This window comes from Vidua chalybeata, chromosome 10, assembly GCF_026979565.1.
Source record: "Vidua chalybeata isolate OUT-0048 chromosome 10, bVidCha1 merged haplotype, whole genome shotgun sequence".
Taxonomy (NCBI): domain Eukaryota; kingdom Metazoa; phylum Chordata; class Aves; order Passeriformes; family Viduidae; genus Vidua; species Vidua chalybeata.
The window spans coordinates 22,615,468-22,640,273 of NC_071539.1; the positions used below are offsets into that span (position 1 = coordinate 22,615,468).

At 38.4% G+C, this 24,806-nt stretch overlaps 1 long non-coding RNA gene across 2 annotated transcripts; it reads left to right on the top strand.

The window, feature by feature from the left end:
- The first annotated feature begins 16,654 nt into the window (after positions 1–16,654).
- Positions 16,655–23,464, top strand: LOC128793252 (uncharacterized). 2 transcript variants are annotated; one of them, XR_008432708.1, is made up of 4 exons: positions 16,655–17,450; positions 22,455–22,609; positions 22,763–23,018; positions 23,302–23,464. It is a non-coding gene; the product is annotated as an uncharacterized LOC128793252 (long non-coding RNA). The 2 variants fall into 2 exon arrangements; XR_008432707.1 differs by having other exon boundaries at positions 22,763–23,464.
- Positions 23,465–24,806: the final 1,342 nt, after the last annotated feature.

Below are 24,806 nucleotides of genomic sequence, written 5' to 3' on the forward strand. Positions count from 1 at the left end.
AGCTGAAGAAATGCTCTAAAATGTCTGTAAACCCAATTCATGTGGGGAACCTAACACAACTTCAATTCAGGATGTTTTTCAGCCTGTTCTCAAGTCCTCTAACTTATCTCAAATTATTAGCAAAGTCCTTGCACTGAACACAAACACTGGAAGCTTGCATAAAGGTACTGCTTTTAAAGTATGGGGCCTTGAAGTATTAAATTTACTTTGTGGGGTTACATCCTTTAAATGTAATAGTGTGGTTAAAGCATTCTCAGCAAAGAACAGCTGTGACTTCTTCCATAAAATGCTCCCCAGACAGACTTGGCTCAGTACTTCACCCTTTGAAATTACATTGGGTTCTACTTGCTGGGGCAGGAACTGGGAGTAAGAATAGAACCTTAATTTCAGCAGAGACCAGGCCTCCTGAATGATGTGTTCACTAATATGTTGGGAGTGTACTAAATCAGCTGCTGCCCAGCTAGGATTGAGCTAGGGACTTACAGTGGTGATTAAAAGCAGTAAATACCTTTTCTTAGCATTTTTCTTAAATTCTAATTCAGTTAGAAGGTATTTTGGAGAAAGGAATGCTCATTTATAGCACAACAGTACATTGAAATAGGAAACAAACGTTCACCTTTTCTCAAGTATAGGTAGGAGGCAAATGTTGTTACCTGGGATAGTTCTCTATGAAAGATTCTCTACTTGATAGAATAAAACCCATCTTCTTTCACAGTTAGTTGCCCAGGGGAGACAGATGCAAACATTTGTTTATTATGTTGGAATCTTTACATAATGCAGAATTTTCAATCCCTCCAGGCTAAGAGAATCCTGTTTTAAGAAATGAGTATTCATGGGCTGTGTTTTCTCAATAACATCACCTCCTTTTTTCCTGCTTGGTAACTCATTTCTCTGCAACTCGATGAGCGTGGGTAATCTTTCAGTCTTTGGGGGATTGTGCTATGTAGTGGAAGTGGCAACCAGCCATTCCATATGGTTTTCATCCTCCTCAGTCTAAAGGACCTTCTCTGTCCTATATGTGACCATCTAAAAGAGCAGAAATAGAACTTTTTATAGCACAGATATGAAGCTACAGCATGACTGATATGTGTAAGGGAGGGAGAAGAATTTAAGAGCCATACAGATAATTTTTTTTTATTTTAAGAGTCCATATTTTTTTTTCTTTTAGATCCATATAAAGCAGTTATGATTATCCAGTGTCTTGGTTTTGGTCTGCTCAGATCAGCCTGCCTGGTTCTCATTATTCGGGGTGGTCTCCCCTGCCAAGTTCCCCAAAACCACAAGTTTATAATAAATATTTAGGCAGGCATTTCCTAGATGCTTTACAAACAACTTCTTCAGCTAGTATAATCCTATAATAATTCCTACAGGCTGCACAGGGAACTCAGGGAATCTCCCTCTTTGGAGACATTCAGCAGCCACCTGGACATTTCCTGTGCTCTAGGTGACCCTGCCTTGGCAGGTGGTTGGACTAGAAGATATGCAGAGATCCCTTCCAATATCCCTAAATATTCTGGGTTTCTGTGAAAAAGCATTTAAGGGTAGCATTTAGCACGTGGTACATGACCATGGCTTTTCCAAAGTTTCCTGATTATTCATGGGTGTATCCTGTGTGTAACAGTTATGGAGGCAACTTTGCAGTCAGGAATACCCCAATTTTTCAGGCTGGCAGAAGTCCTCATATCTGTCACCCAGCAGCTGTACTGCTGATATGCTGTCAGCAAGAGGAGCTGCATTTTTTAAAACCTGCTTCTGAGAACTCATGGTGTGTCTTTCGTTCCAAAGTACATTCAGAAAAGTCAATTAAGAGCTGACTTCACAGCAGAAGCCTTAAGACACCCTTACATACCCTCTATTGCCATGAATGAAATTCAGGATTCGAGGTTTTCAGCTTCAGTAGACTGCAGCTTTTCAATTCCAGTCAAGTCAGTGGGAAATAGAAGTCCACAAATAGAAGTCAACAAATTGGACATGTCATAGTTAATCCCATATATTTTCCTGGTAACATTTTGCTTTCAAAGTATGAGTTTTAGGCAAGTTTTTATTTACCAAAAACCAGTTCATTAACTAAACAAGGCTTTTTCCTAGCTATATTTTAGAGGTCCTGTAGTTGGGTTTATATAAGTGAAGGTTAAAACACTAAAAAAACCCATAACCATTTGTGAGAAATTAGGAATCATAATTTCTAAGCTCTTAAGGTAACATTCTAAAAATATATATTTATTTCTGAGTGCTAATAGGAAGATTTCCATGAGCTTGTTCTTGTCAGCATGCTATTTAGAAATAAAATCCTGATTTGCAAAGTGTCAGATAAACACAGCTGTGCACATGTGCTCACTTGATTGCAGACTGCATGCACAACTTTGTTTACATGGGTCAAATCAGCCCACAACTGCACTTGCAGTCGAGGTCTCCAATCAGCCTTGCAAGGTTTAAAACTGCCCCCAAGCACAAATTCAGCGTATTTGAGAAGACCCTACACAAAGCTGTCTGTTGCATCTGGGAGATTTGATCCCAGTGGTGGTGGGATCTGGAGGGGTTTCTGCTCCAGGTCACCTGGAGTGCACAATACCAGCTTTTTCTTCCCCTCTTTTTAGCATATCAATCTCAGAATGGAAAAAAGCTCAGCAATGTAAATCTTACTGCATTTACATACAGCTTCACATCCCACCTGGACACCAGTCTGTTTTAGCAGGTTAATACCTGTATGCTTGATGTGCAGAAGAAACCAATGCAACCTCAGTTCTTAGTCTATAGCCATCTTTAGAGAAATGTTTTTGAGCCAAACAGGAGTCACACAGCACAAAGATGTTCATTCTCTCTGCCTCATATAACCTACATTTTAAATTTTTAAAACCATAACTAGCATCTTTATGACAGCTCAGTTTTTTGTACTGAGGAAGGTTTTCCAGCACAGCTGAATATCATGGAAGAAAACATTAAGCTGGTTGTGGGACCTGATGCTATTTCACCAGGTTATTTGCTAGACTACCCCTCTCTCTGTGAAACCCTCAGGCAATTCCCCAAAACAATAAACCAGTCGGCAAAACTTGCTCCTTGTGGTTCTGATTATTTTTCTGTACCTCCCAAAATCCTAGATGGGAAAAAGAGGGACCTTTCTTGGTAATATGTGCATAATCAGCTTGAAAGAATTCACAATGTACTGCATCCCCACATTTGTGGTCTCTCTACATTATGGAAAAGTTATTTCTGCTTTATTGTTTCTTGTCAATCTTTTCCAAATGAACACAAATTAACAGGGATGTGATGAATTTGGGAAGTCCTACCCATTACTCTGATGTAACTGCTAGTCAAAAATACCTACTGCTCTGATTTAAGTGTTAATTTCAAATTTCTCTTTTGCAGAGCTAGGAATAAGCAGTTCCTAAAGAAAGGTGATTAATGATACTTTGGAAGGTACTTGTGCTCTTTCAGAAAGGGTGGTAGCTGCAGGTACAGCCTAATGCTAACAAAAATGAATGTGCTAAAAAATGAATATGCCTTCATTCAGCAGCAGTTTGACTCCAAAAGTCCTAAATGAACACAGCTGAGAAGACAGAGTCAGATAAAGATATTTTCATGCAGAATTTTTAATCAAAGAGATGTGATAGTTTCAAAGATTTTTGAGGTTGAAATGAGCCAATAAACCTAACAACCTCCTGAAGCACAGGTCCTCTCACTCATTCTTGTATTCAGTGTAGGAATTCCATCCTTTTAGCCAGAGCTGCCAAGTTCCTAGCACGAGGAGTGAGCAGGAGAGGCCAGGGTTGGACACTGCACAGAGCAGGGTGTACTAGGAATGTCCATATCTTTCCAATCTGTGTCCTGGCACCTTTATAGCAGAGACTCTCCTACCTTAAACTGGGAAAAAAAAAATTGCTTCTTGATGGCAAGTTGAATTAAAGGCATGATCTTAAAGAGTCATGAAGATTACCAAGCAGGCATGTAAGCAAGACTAGTGAGTATGATCCAGGTCTTTGTTTATTGGTCTTTTACTGTACACACTTATTCAGGATTATCTCCAAGGCAATCTGCTCCAGCCCTTGGATTAGAGGAAAACTTGGTTCCCTCATGCACACTATTAAGCAGCCTTGCTGTGGTTTTTTGCACCAAGAACTATATTCTAGTTTTGTTTTACTCTGAGACCATAATAACAGTTCACAATGGTCTTCAGGGAAAATAAAGAAAATTAAAGGAAACCACGTTTTACAGGAAAGTGCAGATAGTACAGAGACAGCTGAATTTATTAGTTATCAAGGAAAAACATGCTCGTTGAACCATGCTGCTAAAAGGTTTCATTTGAAGGCGTCTAAATTTAGGTGCCCAGTTTCTGATCACTTGATAATCCAGCCAAAGTTACCAGGCAGGCAAGAAAACATGGGAAAAAATATTTTAAGAAAACATGGAAGATAAAATATTTTGCTTTGCCAGCTCTTGTCCCCACCTATCTGTCAGCAAGTTTGCATTCAACAATAATAATGTGAGCACAAAAATGATTCTTCTCTCAGTGAGTCTCCTGAATCTTAATTTGTGTCATGTCTGCATTTAATGGTTTCCAAAAGACAATATACATCACGGAGCCATTTTCATGAAGTTAGGGCAAAAATCTTTTATGCAGCCCATGAAAAGGGAAACAGATTCTTCAAGGTGTTTCTAATGAAGAGATATAAAAGTAAGTTCTTCCCTTGTTTATATCTCTCCCTAAGTTTCTACTTTGGAAAGCTGTTGAACCATAACAACTGTAGTTGCAGGCTAGATAGAGAGATTTCTTGATGTTCTTGATGTTCTTCTTGATGTTCTCCATTCTAAAAATGGAGAAAGGCGTTTGCACATGGAAACTGCCAGGTTGGGCACGTGATCTCAGATCAAGAAACATACTGTGTGTGGATATTCTCAGCTTAGTCAGAGAGAAAGAGAAAGGTTTTCTAACCAGGTGAGAGCCTGGGAAGCAGTTGAGAAAGAATGTAAATAATTCTCTAATCTATCTTGTTGTTCACATTGTTTATAGATATGTTCGGCTACGGTATGTCATTCCCTGCACACCAATGGTATGAGATGTTTTTACTCTAAGACCAATGAAATTAATCCACACAATGTTCTCTATATATAGAGCAGTATATTTGAAATAAATCTGAGTTCATTCTCTTTGCCTTCTAACTTGGAGTCTTTCATTCCCGTCCTGCTCAACGGTGACAACTGTGTTTCTCTTCAATTCCAGAAAAATGAGGAATTTGAAAAGAAATGGAGGCTTGTTTGTTATTTTTTGTGTCCTAAAGAAGAAGTTACACAAAGGATGTCTCCCAGTGGTGGCCCTCACTGGAGATTACTGAGGAGCAACTTCTTGCTTTGCTTGTGGAGGAGAAGAGCCAGGACCAAAGGAGGCTCGCTCCAACAGCTAGTTAACTTCCAGCTGTTCTGATACATTCATTTCTCAATGCTTCTTCTCCATGCATGCAACTAAAAGGCCTCTAAAGGTCTCAGAAACAGCCACTTGAACAAACAGGTCTCAGAGCTGGGGTGTGAGTGCTCTGGGAGTTTGCTGAGTGCTCCCTCAGAGTTTGGCTAGCACAGCACAGAGGGGAGGTTGGCTGCTGTCCCTGCCACAGCTGCACCACCTCTGCTGCTCAGCCCTGCAGCACAGCCTGGGAATGGAGAGGAATTCCATATCTGAGCACAACACAATAAGAATATTGTTACAGGTCCCACGGGGCAGCAGCATTTCTGAATATCCTATATGTACAGCTTGAGAACACACAAATGCTGGCCAGTCATTTGGTGAAGTGCATTTTATCTGACAGAGATTTTAGGCTAACAATTAGGAAAAACACAGATTTTGGAGTTACATGGCAGATCTCTGTCAATTTCAAGCAGTAATTACTCAATGGGAGTTCAAATGAAGAATATTTTTTTTTATCCAGGCCGTGCATTATAGTGCAGAAGCAAGGGAAAGCTGAAGTTATTAATAGCAAGTTCCAGAGATCTGTATTCATCAGAACAAATAAAAATGTAAGCATTTTAGGTTTTAATTATTATTTAAGGAATTCTAAGACCATCAATCAATTAAATGTCAAACAGATTCACAATTCAACCTTGGTTTGCAGTACATGGAGGAAGCTCTGCTGGGGGGGGCAGCTGTAAAAGTGATTATTTTTAGAGGACTTAGAGCTACAGAAGAAACTGGTCAGGGGATTTCTGGTACATACTCTGATGGCATATACACAGTTGAATAACTCCCAGGTGACCCAGTTTATAGGCATCTAATTCAGAAAATATTTTCATTTTACAGCAGGAATACTTGTAACCTGCTAGTACATTTGTTTTCCAAGCAGACAGTGTTACAAATAAACTAGGCAGCTCTGTTCTCTTCCTTCCAAGTTCTTGGTAAAAACATTTCAATTCTCTTCAATCTTCTTCAGGTTTCACTGTGAATGTAGAGGAAAGAGGATATAAGTGTTGCTCACAGCATGATCTGGAACAGTCTAGCACGCCAAAGTCCTTCATAAGATAAAAGAATCAGTCTTGTAAACTGAGACACACAGAAAAAGATCCCCAAAACCACACACACACACACACACGCACACACATACAAAATCTAAAAAACCAGAAAACTCCCAAACAATCAAACCCTAAGAATGAAAAGAATAATTTTCTTTTGCACTAAGGGCAAATATGGCTCTTGGACAAGAATTGGACTAAATGTATTCTGAATGTTCTGTTTTTACAAGAAAGAAAATACCACTGTTAATGACTCTTACTGAGTTACTGTAAGTACTGACAGCTGGATTTAGAAATTTAAATGAACATGAACTTTAAAGTTCGTTAACTGGATGAGGATTCACAAAAATATTTCAAAACGAGAATCCCAGTGGCTTTTGTACCATACAGTTGGTGATTGAGAAATTCCCCATGTCCACTTACAGTGAAAATGTATCCTATTTAGTGTGGTAGCCAGATTTTTAACAGTGCTTAAACATTTTCAGGTAGGAATCCTCCCAGGGTGCCAAAGACTCCATAGAAGTAATAATAAGAAATATATGGGAAGAAAGTCAGTGTCCATTTGATTGATTTGTAATAATAACTAGACACTCCAAACAAAACAAACTCTGTTGAACTGGTTTCCAGCAGCTCTGTCAGCTCCAGAAATGGAGAGGTTTGGGTATTACACTATTACAGAAAACTTTATTACTTAAAAATGTGCTCAAAAGTTCACCCCGTGAGGAAAGGCTGTGCTAGGCAGCTGTGCTTTTGCTGCTCAAGAATCCCCTGCTACTTCAAGGAAACTACTGTGGCCTATTCCTGGAAAAAAAATAATTGTTTAAAACACTATGCTGTGAAGACATTGAAATGAGAAAATCCATAATTCTTCTCAATTGGCAGTTTACTACAAAAACATGTTTTGCAAATCCCAAGACAACATTCCACAAAAATCTGTCCAAAAGCCCTTAAATCAGGTAGAAAGCACTGCTGGGTTGTAGTCTGTTTCTTGAGCTGTGGATACCAGTACCCTTCAAGCTGATTTGAAGGGGCAGGATGGGGAAAGGAATATCTGCTCTACTTTCTTTGCTTAATCAAAGAATCACCCAGTTCCTGGAAAAGTAGTTGATGATTTCAAAGCTAGTGGGTGGCTAAGCTATGTAGCCCCTATTAAATTTGGGAAAATATTAAATCTCCATCTAAGACTGGCAGATGGTGGAGCCACATTGTTTAAAGATGAATTTACAAGGGGGTTGGCTGTGGACTTGGGCTCCAGTAGCCCTTTTCTCTGACTGCTTCCAACCTCTGTGTAGATTTGGAAATGGGCATGACCAAAGGTATGCAGCACAAAAAACTGGCCAGATTGTTGCAGGTCTTCAGGCAGGTCAGAGCCAAGCAGCCTGAGGTCAGTGACATAAGGACCAGCCCAGAGCAGGTCTCTTCCACCACTGTCAGAATTAGAAAAGGCCTGAAAATCATCTTTGTGCCTTCCAGCTATTTACTTAGTGACTAGAGACAGCACAACTTCATTTTCACAATGGCCAGAAGGGTCTCAGGCTGCAGGTGGCTGGAAAATGTGGTGGAAATGTTTTACTGGGACATTGACAGAACTCAAGTGGGAGGCATTCCTTGTGGGACAGGTTCACCGCCACACAAAACTTCCCTGAAGCAAAACTTCCCTGTCTTAATGAGCTACAGAAAGCTGAGAAACCTGGTAATGGCTATTCATTCAGTAATTCTGAGCATGTTCAATACCCACTGCTCTTTTTTTTTTTTTTTAATAGAGTCAAAAATCCTGCATTTGAAAAAGCTTTTTTTTTTTTTTTTTTTTTTTTTTTTAGGGTGGAATGCAACTCAAACTTGTTGCAGTATATCAGAATCAAGAACTCCACATGAAAATTGCTTAGCCATATTTGTTTTGTTGCAGTATTTTTGAAAACCAGTCAGCTAAACTGATACAGTAAAGACTGCAATAAATTTGGTGTATTTCTGTTCGAAGGCCCTGGACAAATGGAGAACATGACTAATACATCTCTTTATTAACTCTCAGATTCATTGATCTCCATTTAAACATCCCATTGCAAGAATGAAATCTCAGTTGTCTTAAAATTCATTTCCACTATTTCCTTTAAGGGAATGCTACTGAGTCATAACTGTAACATTAGATCTAATTAATTGGAATTTTGTGCTAGCATAAATACCAAAACAGCTGATACTTTGATTTTTGGTTGTCTGTCCCCTAAGACTCTTCAGTAGGTAGAAAACTTAACCACTTTCTTAAAATTCCATTTTTCTCTGAAAAGAAATGCACCAAATTAATCTGTGTGCTGTGACTTGACTTAGTTTATCCCCAGGCTCTATTATTGCTTATAAGGATGAAGTATCATTGCAATATTTGCACATAGTGTTCACCTAACATTTAAAAATATATCTCTGCTTGTTAAGAAAAAGCCCAAATACACTGTGACAATTATGTCTTTGTTCTGTTTAGCTGTGTACATAATATTTTGCAAATGTGTATGTAGAACAAGTTGCATTTTCTTTCAGTGCCAAAATGGAAGTTTGGGCAGCAGAACTGGCTGTGTCACCAACACAGTACTGAAATAATTCACTTTAACTTCCCTCAAAAGTAAACAGCTATCCAGCTACCTTTATCACTGTTCCCTAAATTTACCTCTTGCATGCTAAGCAGGGCTGTTTAACGTCCTAATTCAGGAAGGTGTTTCAGACATGATTTCAGGTATCCCCCTTCACTCTGATAGCTGTCTCTGAGCACCTTCCTGAGCAGAGGTCTATTTATGCCACTGCAGAAAAAGCAACAAAGGGCAAACCCTGCAAGGGATGTGTCATGTCTGACTCGTGTATCTTGTAGTGACACCAACATCAGGGTAAGTGTTGGCCCTTCTGTTGCTGCTAAAGGGCAAGTGGAAATTAGCTGTGAACACCACGCTGCTAACAGGGAAATTCTGATGAATCTGACAGCACAAGGCCATGGTTAAAATGGGGCTGACTATTTGGTACTGCCTACTGCTGCAGTGAGACAGTCCCTCCTGGGTGATTTGCCTTTCTTTCCTGTCTCCAGGCACTGGGTAACATCCCTTTTTTATTACCCTCTCTGTCCAAGGTAAACAAAACAGCACTGAAGTAACTTTTCCATTCAAAAGGAAGCGTGGCTTTTTCAGAATCTGAGTATGGTGCAGCTATTGAATGATGTAGGGGAGGAGTTACTTTTGAGCACTTCCACTCACCTGCACATTTGGGGTTTTTTTTTGTCATGAAGCCTGCCTGAGGCTAGACATACCCCCAGGCCTCATCAGAGGTCAACTTCTGATTTGTGTGCACCACACAGCATCACTTTTAACCTTATAAAAAGCTAAGACTGGTAAATATTTCACTTCAAATTGGAACATTTCTGCCAAATTTCTTACCAAGGCAAAGCACATTTCCAGCAATACTTCCTGCTCCACCTTCCTTTCCCCCTTTCTTACCCCTTCTCCTAACTTTGCACAGTATTGGGTAAAAGAGGGTTGCTGGAGAGGGAGATCCTGTAAGTGTGTGGCTGGGTATTTCATCAGCCCTTTTGGCTACTTAAATACTGCAGGGAAGCTGTGTCAGAACTTGACATCAGGTCATGCATCTATGTATGTAAGTACATTCAGAATTTGTGTTTCCTAGGTATTAATCATTAGAACTCATTCCAGAATCTAAGCCAAAAAAGCACATCCTCTCATCTGAACTGAAATAAAAAAAGAGCCAATCTGTTTGTACAGGTAACTTCTAATATTTTTGTTATTATGATTAAAGCCTATTGGAATACTTACATATAAAGTTTAAAATAAATGAGAGCCTACTGGTATTATCTACATATATGGAATATTTTAAACTGCTTCAACAAGCTTCAAAAATAATCTTCAATATCTCCAATGTTTGACAATCTTCAGAATTTAACTTGTCTATAAGAAAAGTCAGCAAATAAAATGGCTTTGAGTAAAAGATGCATACCTAACTTGCCAAAATTAAAATGAAGGAATCTCCTTTGTTATGAAGTTTTCCTATCAGATGGAGGGATTTGCATCTATTACCAATAGTATTAAAGCTTTCAAATTATTTTACCCTGAGCATGAAGGTAAAAAACATCTCTCTAATAAATAGGGCTGTTTATGTTTTCTCAAGAATACATATAATGAATCTCTTCACCAAACACCAGTTTTGTTATTTTCTCAATAGTTTCACTGCAAGATAACCGTGTTTAGTTCTGAAATGAAAACTTAAACCATATCTTGACAAGTATTACTTAAAAAGTGGTAATTCTCAAATCTATACCAATATAATGGCAGCAGCTTCAGTAATCACTGGATTTATAAACAAAGCTTGGCTAGTCCATGAGTTCTGCATCATTTGGAGTCTCCCACAATTGTTTCAAACCTAAGTGATATTGTCCTGTTAAAATCTCTGCATTTTTTCTCCAAGTCTTTTCCCATGTTTATATTAAGAAAGCAATGGAAGTGAAAGCAAGAGGAGGCAAAATCCCGGCGGTTAAGCCATCCTACTGATATCCATTAAGAGGCACTTTGGCATGCCTGAACATCTCACTGCCATTGCTGGAATCCTCTCTGATCAACTGTTGAGTTTTTGGTTCTCCAATTTGGGTTTTCCCAGCCAATGCACCAATTAATGTGGTGGGTTCAGTGCTGGCCAATTGCACCCACTAGGATATAGTTCACTCATTTCTTGCTGTGAGATAGGATTAGGAGGGAGGCAAAGCAGGCTCAAAACTTTAAAAGGATATAAAGAAAGCCTTATTAACAGTAACTGAAAGAAAGAATAATAAGAATATAACTTTTAGAACTCTTCTGCTCCCCCCACAACCCTTCTTTCCCACTCACAACGTACAGAAACAATTCAGTCAATCACTTCTAGAATAGTCTTTCTGGAGTTCACTTAGGGAGAGGAGTCCCTTTAGTAAATTAATGGAGACTTCACAAGAAAACAGTTCTCTTGTGGCTTTTAATTTCCACGAATAGCAGCCACCCAGAAAAATCTGCAATCTTGAAATTCCTCCCATTTTTTCCCTCCCAGCTTTTCCCACCGCTGTCTTTATGGGCCATGTCAACTTATGGGGTACTATTTTAAAGATGAGCTGTTCAAGAGCAAAGGTTCTCTTTAGCTCTGAAATCATCTTCTTCTTCTCTTCCTAGGGGCACAGAGTCTTCATCACCCTTTAACATGTGTCTTTACAGAGGTGCGTACAGGTTCATTAGTGGTTCAACAGATTGTCAGTTCTCAGAGCTAATTACTGATTGGTTTTTGTTAGACACGTCACCCTGTTCTTTTAAAAGTTTTTAAAGTTCTTTTAAAGGTTTTCTATGCCTCCTGATGTTTACTGATATTTCTACTGGAGTTTCTCACACATGTTCATGTAAATAATGATTGTTTTACATTCTTCTTTGTGGGAGGAGAGAATTGATGGACTGTTAGTTTAACCGGTGTGGTTGGAGAGGTGGCAATTTCACCCTCCAATCCACTGCCACTTTTAGAATTCTATATATTGCGAGGTCAGAAATAAAGTTAGCTTCCTTTTGTTCTTTGCATCTTAGAGGTGTGTGTGAGATATTTTGTGTTGTAGTGTGACAGACACATAGGAAACTGCTAGCAGCTTCTCTTAAAACATCACTTCTGGGATGTAAAACCAGGACACCAACATTTCCCAGTGCACAGCTACCTGTCGGATGTGAGGATATTGAATCAGTTTAATTAATGCATTAAGAAGTGCTCAAGGGAAGCACCACAGGCACATTCAGCTTCACCTTGGAGGATTCACCAAGAATCTTTCTGCAGCTACCAATTCAGTACAAAAGAATTGCCAGTAGCTCAAAGCTTTCCTTGGGTAATGTTTAAACGCCTAAACCCCAAGGCTAACCACCTTATGTGATTCCTCCAAATATGCTGAATACCCTACAAATCACAGTAATTGCACAGTAAAGAGACACGAATGGCAAATGTTTTACAGTCTTGCATGTGCTTTGACCAGATCTGTTGATATTCTTAGAAAAATAAGTCAGTTCCTGCTACACCACCTTTGATTACACACTCCGTGAAAGTTCTAGGTCTAAACTGAGGCTCTCAGGGGAGTATCCTCACTTGGTAGAAATCTAAGTTGCCATTTAATGCTGCCTGGTCTGAATGACCAATCTCATACTGGAAACAAGATATGTAAAGCCTGACAGTCAATTTTACCTGCTGCTTTATGCGATAAGGCAACACTCTGCATAGTAATAGTGATTTCAGTTTTCTTATTACCTCCCGGGCAAGCTTTGCACAGTGTCAGGTTTTTATGACCATTTTCACTCCAGCTATGCTGTGTTATTCTGTTCTTCACCACTGTATTGATCCATGCTTTTTATAACACTCACACTGTAATTTTCATATTTAATTCAACTTTGCAATAACATTAGAAACATAAAGGCTACCAAATACTGCAGGATGCAAGTGTTAAACATTTTAACACCGTTTATCAGCCTCTTTTCACTATTGCCCTTGACTCTTCAGGAAATCCTGTGTTCCTAGAAACCACAGCACCCAGAATCAACCTTAAAAAGCATTATGCTTCTTATCTTTGCAACCATTCAATGCCAAGTATGTAGCAGTGCCTGGGGTTCAGCCTTACAGGAGCTCCCCTGCAGAAAAACCTGCTTTTCTAATTCAAGCTTCAGGCATAAGATAATTTTTTTGGCTCATCATTATTGACTGTAGGTTCAATCTGCTTAAAGGAATAATTTATCACCACACTCTGATTTCCAGGTGCATAAGACAGATCAGCTAATTATGCTGGTAACTAACAACAGTCTTGGCTACTTGCACTGGAGCTACACCAAAATGTGGTGGACCATAATGTGAAAGATCTGGCTTTGTGCAGAAGCACTCAATATGCTCTCTGCATCCCACGATCCTTCACTTGGGATAATTCATCTGACTCAAGCAGTTATGTGCATGTGCTGATGCAGCCTGGCTCGCTGGTACCACAGAAATTTATCCCTGCTAAGGCTCTGACACGGTCACTTCTGTATCAGGAATCAACAATGTGTGTTCTCTTGTGATTCACAGTTCCCAGAAAAATGCTGAGAGAGGTGTTCAGCCTCATTCTTGCATCCAAGCTATATTCAGGGCAAAACTAAAAATATGCATTGAGGAAACACTTTGTCAGCTGCTCCCAGTAACAACAGCTGGTAACAACCCTTTAGCTCTTTTCCTCTCAGAAAAGGAAGTGAAACCTGGGGCATCATCACAACCAGCTGCTCACCATCTGGGACTCCCCTCACGCTGGCAGGAGCTCTTAGCTCTGTGTTTCAGGTGCTTTGTAACCCTCTGAACAGACTCACACAAGCTAAGGCAGAACTGAGTGGCAGAAGTCAGGGTAGGTCTGTGGTGTTTGGGATCCACAGCTTGCTCCTCCAAGTCTGGATGAGGAAATCAGTGACTTCATCTGGACACCACTCAGTTATCTCTCCCTTCCTCTTCTGTCCTTCTTTCAGCTGCATCTCTCCTCCCTCCTCAACACCATGTTACAAGAACAGTAAGGTTAACAAGTTTAGCCTCAGAAACAACAACAACAAAAATCCCCAAACAAACCAAACCCACAGACTCCATCAGATTCTCAGGTGTGGAAAATCCAGTTCAGTTACATTTGGCAAAGACCTTATCTTTAATTGTTCACAATAGGAAGTTTCAGCAGTAATCATCTCTGTCAAGCTCAGTAACAGTAAGGGCAACATTAGTGCTGTGCATATGCAGACATTCACATCTATTTTCATACTGTGCACAGATTTCCTGCACAATAGACTATATCAATTTTCCCATGCTTCACAGCTTGGTTTTGATAAGTTAAGGAGTGCATAAAATACCAGTGTTGAATATTTATTTGCTAGCTTATTTAATTTCACTGGTTAAGGGGAATAGCATACAGTTTCCTAGAAAATATTTTCTTCAAATTGCTTCTCAATTGGTCTGATGTCATCCAGAGTATTTGTGTCCACAATGAATAATGCATTAAGAAAGGGTATGTTTCACAGATAAAATAAGGAAGTAATTTTAGCTCCATATCAGCACTGTTTCAGACTTTTCAGTATAATTTCAGAGTAAAGTTTTTGTATTGTTGGTTGTCTGGGATTTTTTTTTCTTTTGTGCTGTTACAGCATTAACAAGCCAAAAGAAAAATCTGTGTTGCAAGATGACAATACACTGAGCTCAATTTAATCAGTCTAAAAGTTTGTGAATTAAAAACTATACACTCCTGGTAAGCTCCTAAGAATTGACTGTGGAGGGTTCAAGTCATGGACTCTGTGCCTGAAATCCTGTAGATCATAAAATCACTCCACTGATGCAAGGCACGGCTGTGCCTCGTTATTGCTGCAAATCCAGGACACGTATTTGGCTTTCCTGGTTCTGAAACATGCCCTGGAAAGAGCTATTTTCCTTATGAAATAATTCATAAGCTGTTTTAAGGAGCCTTTCTGATAAGGGTTTTTCCTTTACAGGCAAACTGTTCATCACATTTAGGTTCGACCTGAAAGTGACGCATTGTTCAGAATGAAAAAAGATTAAACCCCACATTTCTTAGCTTATGCTTAATATTTTAATATTAAAAAAAAATTAATTCCTACTCTTTTTTGTATCTACTTATGGAGAGCTAGAGATTGCAAGGTGTGTGGGCTGGCCATTTTTAAAGGCACTCCTTGGAGTCGTAATGAGCATTTGATTTACAAGTTCTTTGAATAAAGCAGTTTATCCAGACTGGCTGTGGAGCAGCCAGAGACTTTCTGTGTTTCAATGAACAACTGAATTCTTTGCAGCCATCCCACAAGCAACAGAGTCTGAGCTGCTTGGGCCCCACAATCACAAGGCAGAGCCTTGCAAAGAGTTATTTTCCTTCAGAGCAAAATTCCTTCCTTGAAATTCAAACCACAGAATACAATTATGTTCTATACCTCACTCTGATTTTTATTTAACCATTTTAGCTTGCACATCCCCAGACTGTCCCTCGGAGGGGTGATAGGAAGCTCAGACTAAATGAATGGAGGACAGAGGCTATACTTCTTTTATGATGGTCTCAGAGTAAGAAACTGCCATCTGTAGCTTTCCAACTGTAATATGATGGGAAAGCCACACCTTTATTTTTTGATTGTCTTCATTTCTTGTCATCTCTGTTATGAATGCAGGTGTTCCTGAATAATTCAGCCATTTTCCAGTCAGCAAATCCTAAATAAACTGATACCTCATGAGTAAGTAGAGATAGCAGGTTTGAACAGCTGAATGTGCAACATCTGGACGCATTTAAATCCTACCAACTGCACCTGAATATGGTCACATTTACCCAAATGTAGGTGGTAACCAAATCAGGATTCCAAAATTTTTCACATATCAAGGGCAGCCAGGATCTTGTTCATTCTTTGAACAGTCAATTATTTTAGTTTTTAGGTGATGTGTTTTGTAACTAGTATCCCAGGAGGTGCACGTAAGGCAGCAGAAAAAAATGAAAACTTTCTTATGAAAGCAATCAAACCATGTAAGCAAGCAGAAATATCTTCGCTGCAGAGGAGTAAATTGTGTAGAATAGGCTACAGCACCAAGCATATGATACACAAGAAACCTTAATTTAGATGCTAATTAACCCAAATGTAAGAATTACAGGGTTAATTAAGCAACATATCCCTCTCACAATTTTATCTGTTGCAGACACAGGTGAGAGGAGAAGGATCTTACCATTTGATTAAATTAGCCACAAGCCACACTGGGAAGTTATGATAAACATTTTTGGAAAGCATTTAATTATGAGCCCTAAGTAGGATGGATTCTGCATTTAGATTACATCCATTTTTATTATTGGACATGAAATATCAAATGATCAAGAAAACAGCCACTTCAACAGCTATGTAATAAATGCTTCTCCTGCAGCACAGTTGTTAAACAAAACCACATATTTCTAATCAGTTTAGTTGAAACCAGCATGCAGAAAACTCATTAAGTTTGAATGAAATCCTTATTTCAAGCACAGTGTGACCACTCTTGGAACAGTGGCTTGTTGCATGGCAATTTTCCTTGTCTGTGACACCACCCCAGCTACTTGTAAATCAACATTCTCTGCTCAGCCTCAGGCAGCTCGTTTGTTGGGTAATGGAACAGAAGTTGGGTAATGGAAGAGAAGCCTTCATGCAGATAAGATTCTTAGCCAGACTAGGTTTATCCTTTGGGAACTGGGAGAATTCCATGACATTTATAAACAATCATCCTTATCTGAGTATTGATTCTGCAGGAACCATCAACAGCTTCTTTAACTTACAACATCTAAAGACACTCCTTCCCTAACGAGCCAGCTTGCAGGAACAAGACGTTCCTCACCTTCCCAAGGCATCCTCTGAACCTCCAGAGTCAGAGGTCCTTGGCTCTGTGAACATGACCTTTTGTGTCAAATTTAATTATATAAGGAAAAAAATCGATCTTCAGTTAAGGGTGTTACTCCCTTTCACAGCATATTTAAAAATCAGACCTCATGGTGCAGCTCTACCTGTTTAATTCAGTCTGCATTTAATGTTTCCTTTCAATTAGCTCGTGGAATGTTTTTCATTTGTGGAGATAAGGTTTGGCTTGCTATCCCAGCACACGTCACAGGAGGACCACGTAGTGTGGGAAACTTACTCTGCTAACAGCCAGTGCAAGAGTGCTTGCTTTTACCAAACATACAAGTAAAAAGATTTGTTCATCAGTATCAACCAGACTGTAATGATAATTTTATACCTTTGGGTCCCGAAAAAAAAACCCCAAAAACCAACATCAACAAGAAAGAACTATCTAAAGACACTCATTCCCTAAGGAGCCAGCTTGCAGGAGGAAGACTTGTTGAGAGCACACTTCAGGCGTGTCCTTCCAGCTGGCAAATCCCCATTTTTAGCAGCTGAGGAGTGCAAATGTAAAGCAGCCAGGTAGGAAACCTTCCACTCCACATTAAAAAAAAAAAAAAAAAAAACAACAAACTTCCAAAAAAACCTTTGCAAAAAAACCCCTAAAGCAGCCAGGTAGAAAACCTTCCACTCTATGTGGTGCCCTTCATGAATAAAACTGCCATGAAACAACTAATTAGAATAATGGCTAGAAAATATTGTAATTGAAGGCCTTTCGTGTTTACAGAGGCTTAGCACAATGTGAGATGTTCTCTCAAATGATTTGTGTGGGGTTCATTTCTCCTGCTGGTTTACTTACAACATTTTTTAAAAATGAAGTCTAGAAATGAAGTAATTTTCTTCTGCTATTTTGTTCCGAAGATTCAGCAAAAAAGCACCCTGACAGAGAATTCAAAAAACAACTCATGACTCACAAATAAAACTATTTTATAAGCACTGCAAATCCCATGAAGAAAAATATCCTATTAAGAATATTCAGGATGATGCACAGGGTTTTTAGATTAGTTGTACTTTAATAAGGTGGTAAATGCAGAATTTTGTCTATTAATACTTTACCAAATGGCAGAGGCCTAGGCTCAGGATGCATTGGGGATTTTACAGAAAGTCAAAGAATATACCTGATTTATTAGATTCAAGGAAAATTTGTAAGTTGCAAGCCAACTCAAGCATTCCAGGGCATGGATTCCATGAAGTAGCATTTATTCTTCATGGCTTCCAAATCCAAATATTTAATAGGATTTTTTTGGACCATGCCACTGTACTGAAGAAAAGCAGCCAAGATAGGAAAAAAAAAAATTATTTTCCAAATCTGCTATACATTTTCATAAACTGTTTTTTAACCCGTCAGCTATCTTCAGAAGTTTAAGCTGGAATATGTATTATCATGAAACTAGAAATTCTAGTTTAGTTTCTGTGCTTTCTGAAAATGCCATACTGTGCACAAAGGACTTATCAATATTTTCACTGCTGTCTCATGGAACAGTTGCTTCAGTAGTTTGCCCTGAATCCGAGATCATTGCTGTTTCTAGAGAAGTCTTATTTGAGAGAGTTTATATTGCAGGTTCCCAAAGTAACCCAGATTAACACCTTTACAACTTAATGCTCGAACTGCACAAAGTGTCACACCTAAAGTCACTCCAGGAGAGTTAATGGCAGAAAAATACTGAATTGGAAATCCTTATCCATTTGATAAAAGAGCAGGGTAGAGAGATGTCTTCCATCAGGGACAAAAGGAGACTCAGGACACAGCAGACTAAACTTCTCACTCTGCTGTTCTCTCAGCATTTCTGACTTTGTAAACATTTATCTGCCCAATTTATAGGGTTCAGTCACTTCTCAGAGCTCTCCCACAAGCCATTTTTATGTTAACCAAATATTGAACTCCCTGCAAGTCAATAAAAACATTTATTGACTAAAATATTCAGTCTATAAACATGCACAGTTAGAGGGCTTCTGTTATAAAAGAGTGACAAAGTAGAAAGTGGGAATTAGCAGATTTGAAAAAATGAGTAATTCTCTGACATTATAGTTAGTAGAATGCACACACTTAAGCATAGTATTTATATTTACTGGAATAAATCTTATCTAGTATCAAAATAAGATACAGAAAAATGTATATTTAAAAAGGCACAGAAGGCTCCAGTCTGCAACCCTCAGAAAGAAATGTTTTTTTGGGTCTTATTGGCATCTTCAAGCTGGTTCACCTAAACCTTTAGAATCATTCATATTACATAACAAAGGTGACTCAGGTGCAAACCCCACGACCCTGTCATCAGCAAAATTCTGCATCTCTTGATATTTCACCTCTGAAGATGAAATATAAGAAACCAATGAATGATTCTACTGCTGTTTATTTTGTGAGAAAGAATGGTGTAGAAAAATCCCATTGTCTCTAAGGTCACACAAGGGATGTCTACCAATATCTATTTATCAGCCACTTGCACATTTTTTTGAGTATATATTTTCCATTTCTGTTTTAAGACTATATCTGATTGTTTCAAGAAGCCACAGATATTTCAGTGAGGCTACAGAAATGTATAGAAGCACTGATTGTTCAAGTTCTGTGCTCATTTCAAAACATAATTTTACAGTGGATATTTAACTATTCGAGTTTGCTTTATCTAGTAATTTCAGATTTCTTTCCTTTCCAACTCTGCAGGTATTAATGAAAAATAATTTAAAGAAATATTTGGCAAATTTCTAATGGATATGAACCATTTGTAATAAAGGGGGGACATAAATTGGTATTTAAAATACTAGACAGCATGAATCTTGCTATGGAGAAAGCAGAAATCAATTGAGAATTAAAAGCTTTTCAGGAGCAGCTTAATTCACTTGTGATAGCTCCATAACAATTATTAAATCTTCATTTGCAGTGTGGATTTCCATACCTACTGAGAAGTTGTATAGATTCTATATGCCAGCACTGGAATCAATATAACATTCTGTGATTCACTGACAGTGAATTTCATTCACTTCCTCTTCCTGCAAACACAATTCATCAGGGCAGCTTCCAGACGTACAATGCATTCCATTAAAACAGGGATTCATGTTTTTCTTTGTCAGGGTACTCCAGACCTATTCAAATGTGGCAAAACCCCAATAATTACTCTTGCAGCCCAAGAGTGGCTTAGTCTAACCCATGAAACTGGCTGCTCTTCATGGAAGTGTTATTAATCATGATGAATCCTTTAATTATCCCTATAAATGGTCTGTCTTCTCCTACAGAACATCCAGTATGAATGTAATATTCTCAATTACATAAAGGCTCAATCCTGGCTGTAGCTTTTCTTTTCTTTTTAATAATTAAACCAAATAGCTGCTAAGTCCAAGATCAAATAGTGCTTGTTTGGGTCAGGAGCCACTGGGTGAATGGCAGCACTGTGTTAGTAAAATGAGAATGGTTTATTATGATCTTAAAAGACAATAAATCACATACATAAAGTAAAAAAAAAGAAAAAGCCAGAAGATTTCTTCACCTGATGAGCTTGTGTTTTCAGTGCTCCGTACAGAGTCAATGAAGTTTAATGTCAAAAAGATCACTAAATACAGTAACTAAAGAAGGACTATAGGTTTGTATTTCTGGATGTAAGCTTAATAATGAATCTTAAAAATAATTTTATCGGTTATACACATGATTAAAATAGCTCCAGCTTTATAACACTGATGAGATAATGAAAGTAATTAGAAATTACATCTACTTGAACAGTCAGTCAGTAAAAGCACCTTTAACCACAATCAAAACCTTTTCTTCCCCAAAGGGAGATTTTTTTCCCCATATTAGAGATTTTTTGGTAGCCTCTCATTAATTTTCTTCAGACAGTGATTAGAACAAGCCTTGTCAGTGGTTGGAAAGAACACATTAGGAATGATTTTACATAGAAAAAAAAATCAATATCCCATTCCTGGCATTCAGAACTCTTTTTAGCTGACCTTTTTCCCACCCCAAAAACGCTATCCCTTGTTTCTCAGAAAAGCTCTCCTTACAGAAACAGCTCTCTTAAACAAAACATTGGGTTGCATACTTAGGATAAAGGTATGACTTTTATAACACAACACTACAAGCCAGTTTAACAGAATTTGTTATTTGTGATTTTTTGCTCTGGTACTGGCAAAAGCTTAGTTAATACTGTTGCAAATGAACTTTCTGAACACTCCTTTCTCCAGAACCATCTTGTTTTCACACCAAACATAACAAAGGCAGGCAAGGAATATAAGACAGCTTGAAAATTCTGATCTCTGAAAGATTCCAGGAGTGCAGCAGCTGAAGGGGATTGGATGCAAGGGAGACCAGGTTTTAATGCAGTTCTCAGATTAAAGGCAGCTCATATTTCATGTTCTACTCTGCAGTTCAAAATAATCTCATTACCCTATTTTTAAATTTTACCATTCTTTAAGATGTCAGCTTCTTGCATAGTTTTTTAAAATTTATTTTTAATTTTTACTTTTGGACCAGAAAAAGAGTTTGATAATACTTATATGATACTTGCAAATAAAGGTGCCAGTCAAGTTACATCTTATACTGAGTACAAACACCCTTGCCCAATATTTAATGAGCAGTTAAGAAATATATTTAAAAGGGGTTCTATTGTATTCAGTTTGGGAGCACTGAACCCAGCTCTGCCACACCTACAAACAATCTCTATTAAAAGGTTTAAAATTTGGCCAAGGTTTCTGTAAGCCAAAGCCCAAGGAAGGCAGCATCCACCCACAAAGCTGCTTCAGCATCAGTTTGACCTTTCTAGCCACAGATAACCATTTGACTGGGAAGCTGATTGGATTTGGACAGGAGTTCAAGTAAAATTTTGCCTTGATTATTGATAACTGTCAGCTACCAACGATTTTCTTTGTCCTTAATACAAGTTTTTCCATATTCGAATGCTGTACTAAAATCTCCTCCCATGAATCTATTATGGAAAATCACTGTTAAGGCTATGCTACTTCTAAGTATTTTTCCTTGAACTTTCCCATGCAAATGGTTAAAACTAGACCTTACACACTTTTTTTTTTCAAGCATGTAAGATCCTTACTAAGAAGAGTTAAACAAGAGCTGTGCTTTACATTACATAGAGGTTTTACAAGGAAGATGAAATACTCACTGAGGTTATACACAAGTGAAGTCTGAAGACAAGTGATTCAGAAATTCAGATCCCATTAGGGATAAGGAATCAGGCTCCTATTCCTAATAGTTTTTGTCTGAGTTTAAAATAATCATACCATATGTTAGCACAGTAAAAGACATGTTCTTTAACTGAGACAACTGTTTTAAAAAAGATGAAATGCAGCTAGGTATAGATTCACCAAACCCAGTTTTAGCCTTTTTAAAAACTCCTAGAGAATTCCTTTTGAAAAATACCTTAACAAAGCAAAGCATTTACTTAAGACCAGCTCATTCTAAAATGCTGTAGTTTCAGCTGAATTAATGTTTCAATAGCAATGAATTTTCAAGCTGGAACTACCAATCAAAAGACAAAATCAGGTTTGTTTTGCTGTTGTTTCCTGTTTTATTTGTTCTTTTTCCTACAGACCTACGAATCACTTCAATGATCAGCAAAACAGGAGGAAATTTAAACTTTGGAGAAAGTAGCACTGGGGAAGAGTCCATCAAACTTACTCTTTTAGTAGGACCACTGCATACAGCCTTCTACTCTGACTTCCACAGCTCTGGGGAAACCTCCTGGGTGAGACACAAACCTCTAGCTCTCCTTGCTATGGCCCCACCATGCTGGCTTTCTGAAATCCAAACTAAAGTACATTCACTGTTTTTTGTACAGAACTATTTACTTCTTTACTTCTGTCCTCACTGATGGGGTTTTCATTTCTCCTTCTTTTAGGGGCACCTGAGGCATGGTAATACAACAAGAGATAGGAAAAAATACCATCAGATTATGAAATTCTCTATCAAGACAGTCACAAGAAATACTGTGAAAGTTCTAGTTGCTGTGAGCCATGCAGGTTTTAGTAGCAGGGGCCCAACTCTTCCTGACTTACAGAAGCTTTTGATTATTTCTTCAGCTGTGTTGCAACTGCATGCTGACTTTGATTAGGAGGGGGGTGAGAAGGAAATGAACAATTTACCACAAATAACAGGTATGCCAAATAAAAGCCTTTATTGAAGAAGGGATTCTGAAAGAGTCATCTTAAGCTCTTGGTGCTAAATCAGAGTTCAGGTTTAAGAAGATCAGATAATCTACCTGTGTTTCCTTTTTAATGAATGGAAAACCAGAAGTTTTTCCTTAGAGTAGCTTTGAACCCTTCTTTGCCCCACCACCTCTACTTCCCAGAAGACACTTAATGTCAGTGACTGTTCTTCCCAGGTGGAGGAAGGAGGTTACAGTGATGAAGAGCTGCCATTCTTTTGACTTATTTGCAGGTTTGAGCATTCAAGTTGTGCTTGGACCAGAGTTCCTAAGCTTGTCTCACTCAGATCATGGAGAAGAGCAGAAGACTCTGTTGCAGCTGTGTGACTAAAAGGGTGTGGTACTTGCAATGTACTTCAGGCAGTGCCCTATGGAAAGGGAAGAAATAAAACCTTAGATGAGAAATTACATATAAACCAGATAACAAGGATGTTTTTATTTAGCACTACTCTAAACTCCTTGAGGGCTAAAGGTAAATTGGGCAGTCTTCTGAAGTGCCTTTATCAAACATGGGACAAATGGACTAAACCACACTTACCACTGTATGGTTTGAATGTATTCCAGTCTGTCACACAAATAAGACATTTATATATTTCCACTTAATGTTGTGGGGGTAGTATTCCTGTTATTTTTTTTTGTACCCAGATGGAGTCTATGGACCGTGTCTGTTCTTCTGCTGGTGTGATGATGAGTTGGGTAGCTGGTGTTCATGCTTTATTCCTGCTCTTGCAAACTGCTGAGAATGCTGAATCTAATAAAGCATGCACAGAGTTCACTGATTTACCCATCTGGCCACGGTTTTGTGGGCATTTGTAGAGTGTGCTGAACTGAAATTGCAGTACTGGGTAACCCACATGGAAACATGGCTCTTAGCAAATCAGTAGAAAATGTTGACCACTGCTACTCATCATTCCTGAAGGAGGTGCTGAACATTTTCAGTTACATCAGTTGGATGATTTTAATATCAGCATCAAGGGTATTAATATCAAATGATGTAGTTGTGCTACTGTGAGCAATATGATAATTTAAGTTAGTCAGGGAGATCTTTTACTCCTTCTGCATCGAAGAGTGTCATAATCATATCCAGAGCTATGCATCTTTTAAATGTTCTTGTTCATGGGTATTCTGCCTGGAAAACTAATGGATAATGGTTTCTGCAGTGCCACTTGCATTTTCCAGCAAACTCCAATTTTCATAATGTAAAAATATAAAGATAATAGTGTGTGTTCTGTAATGAAAGCAGCTATATTCAGAATACAAAAATTATGATCTAAACCTGAGATTAGAAAGAAATGGGTTGAAGGTGAGGGTGGAGGGAAAGGTCTCCCTTATGTGTGCATTAGATTTTTGAATGCCTGTGATTTGGAAGGTAGGAAAGCTCAGCCCAAAACAAGTTTGAGAAGCTCAGAGGTTTATAAGATGGCTGTGAACTATGATTGGGTTTTACTGAATTACTGAATGACTATAGAATGGGTAAATGATTGGTAAATGTGTCAGAAAGATGTGGAGGGCCTAGCTAGGAAGAGCTTTTCTACTTCTATTATAATGTATTCATACAATTTTAGAAACTCAATTCCTCTGCTCATAAATGTGCAATAGTACAGTCTCAATATATTATAAAGAGGGATTAGCTTATATCCCTTTGAAAAGCATAGTTTGTGTTGATTTAGAAGTCCTCCACATGTAAAAAATCCTGCAATGGTTATCAGGTGACAGCTACTATTTGGTGCTGTTGCTT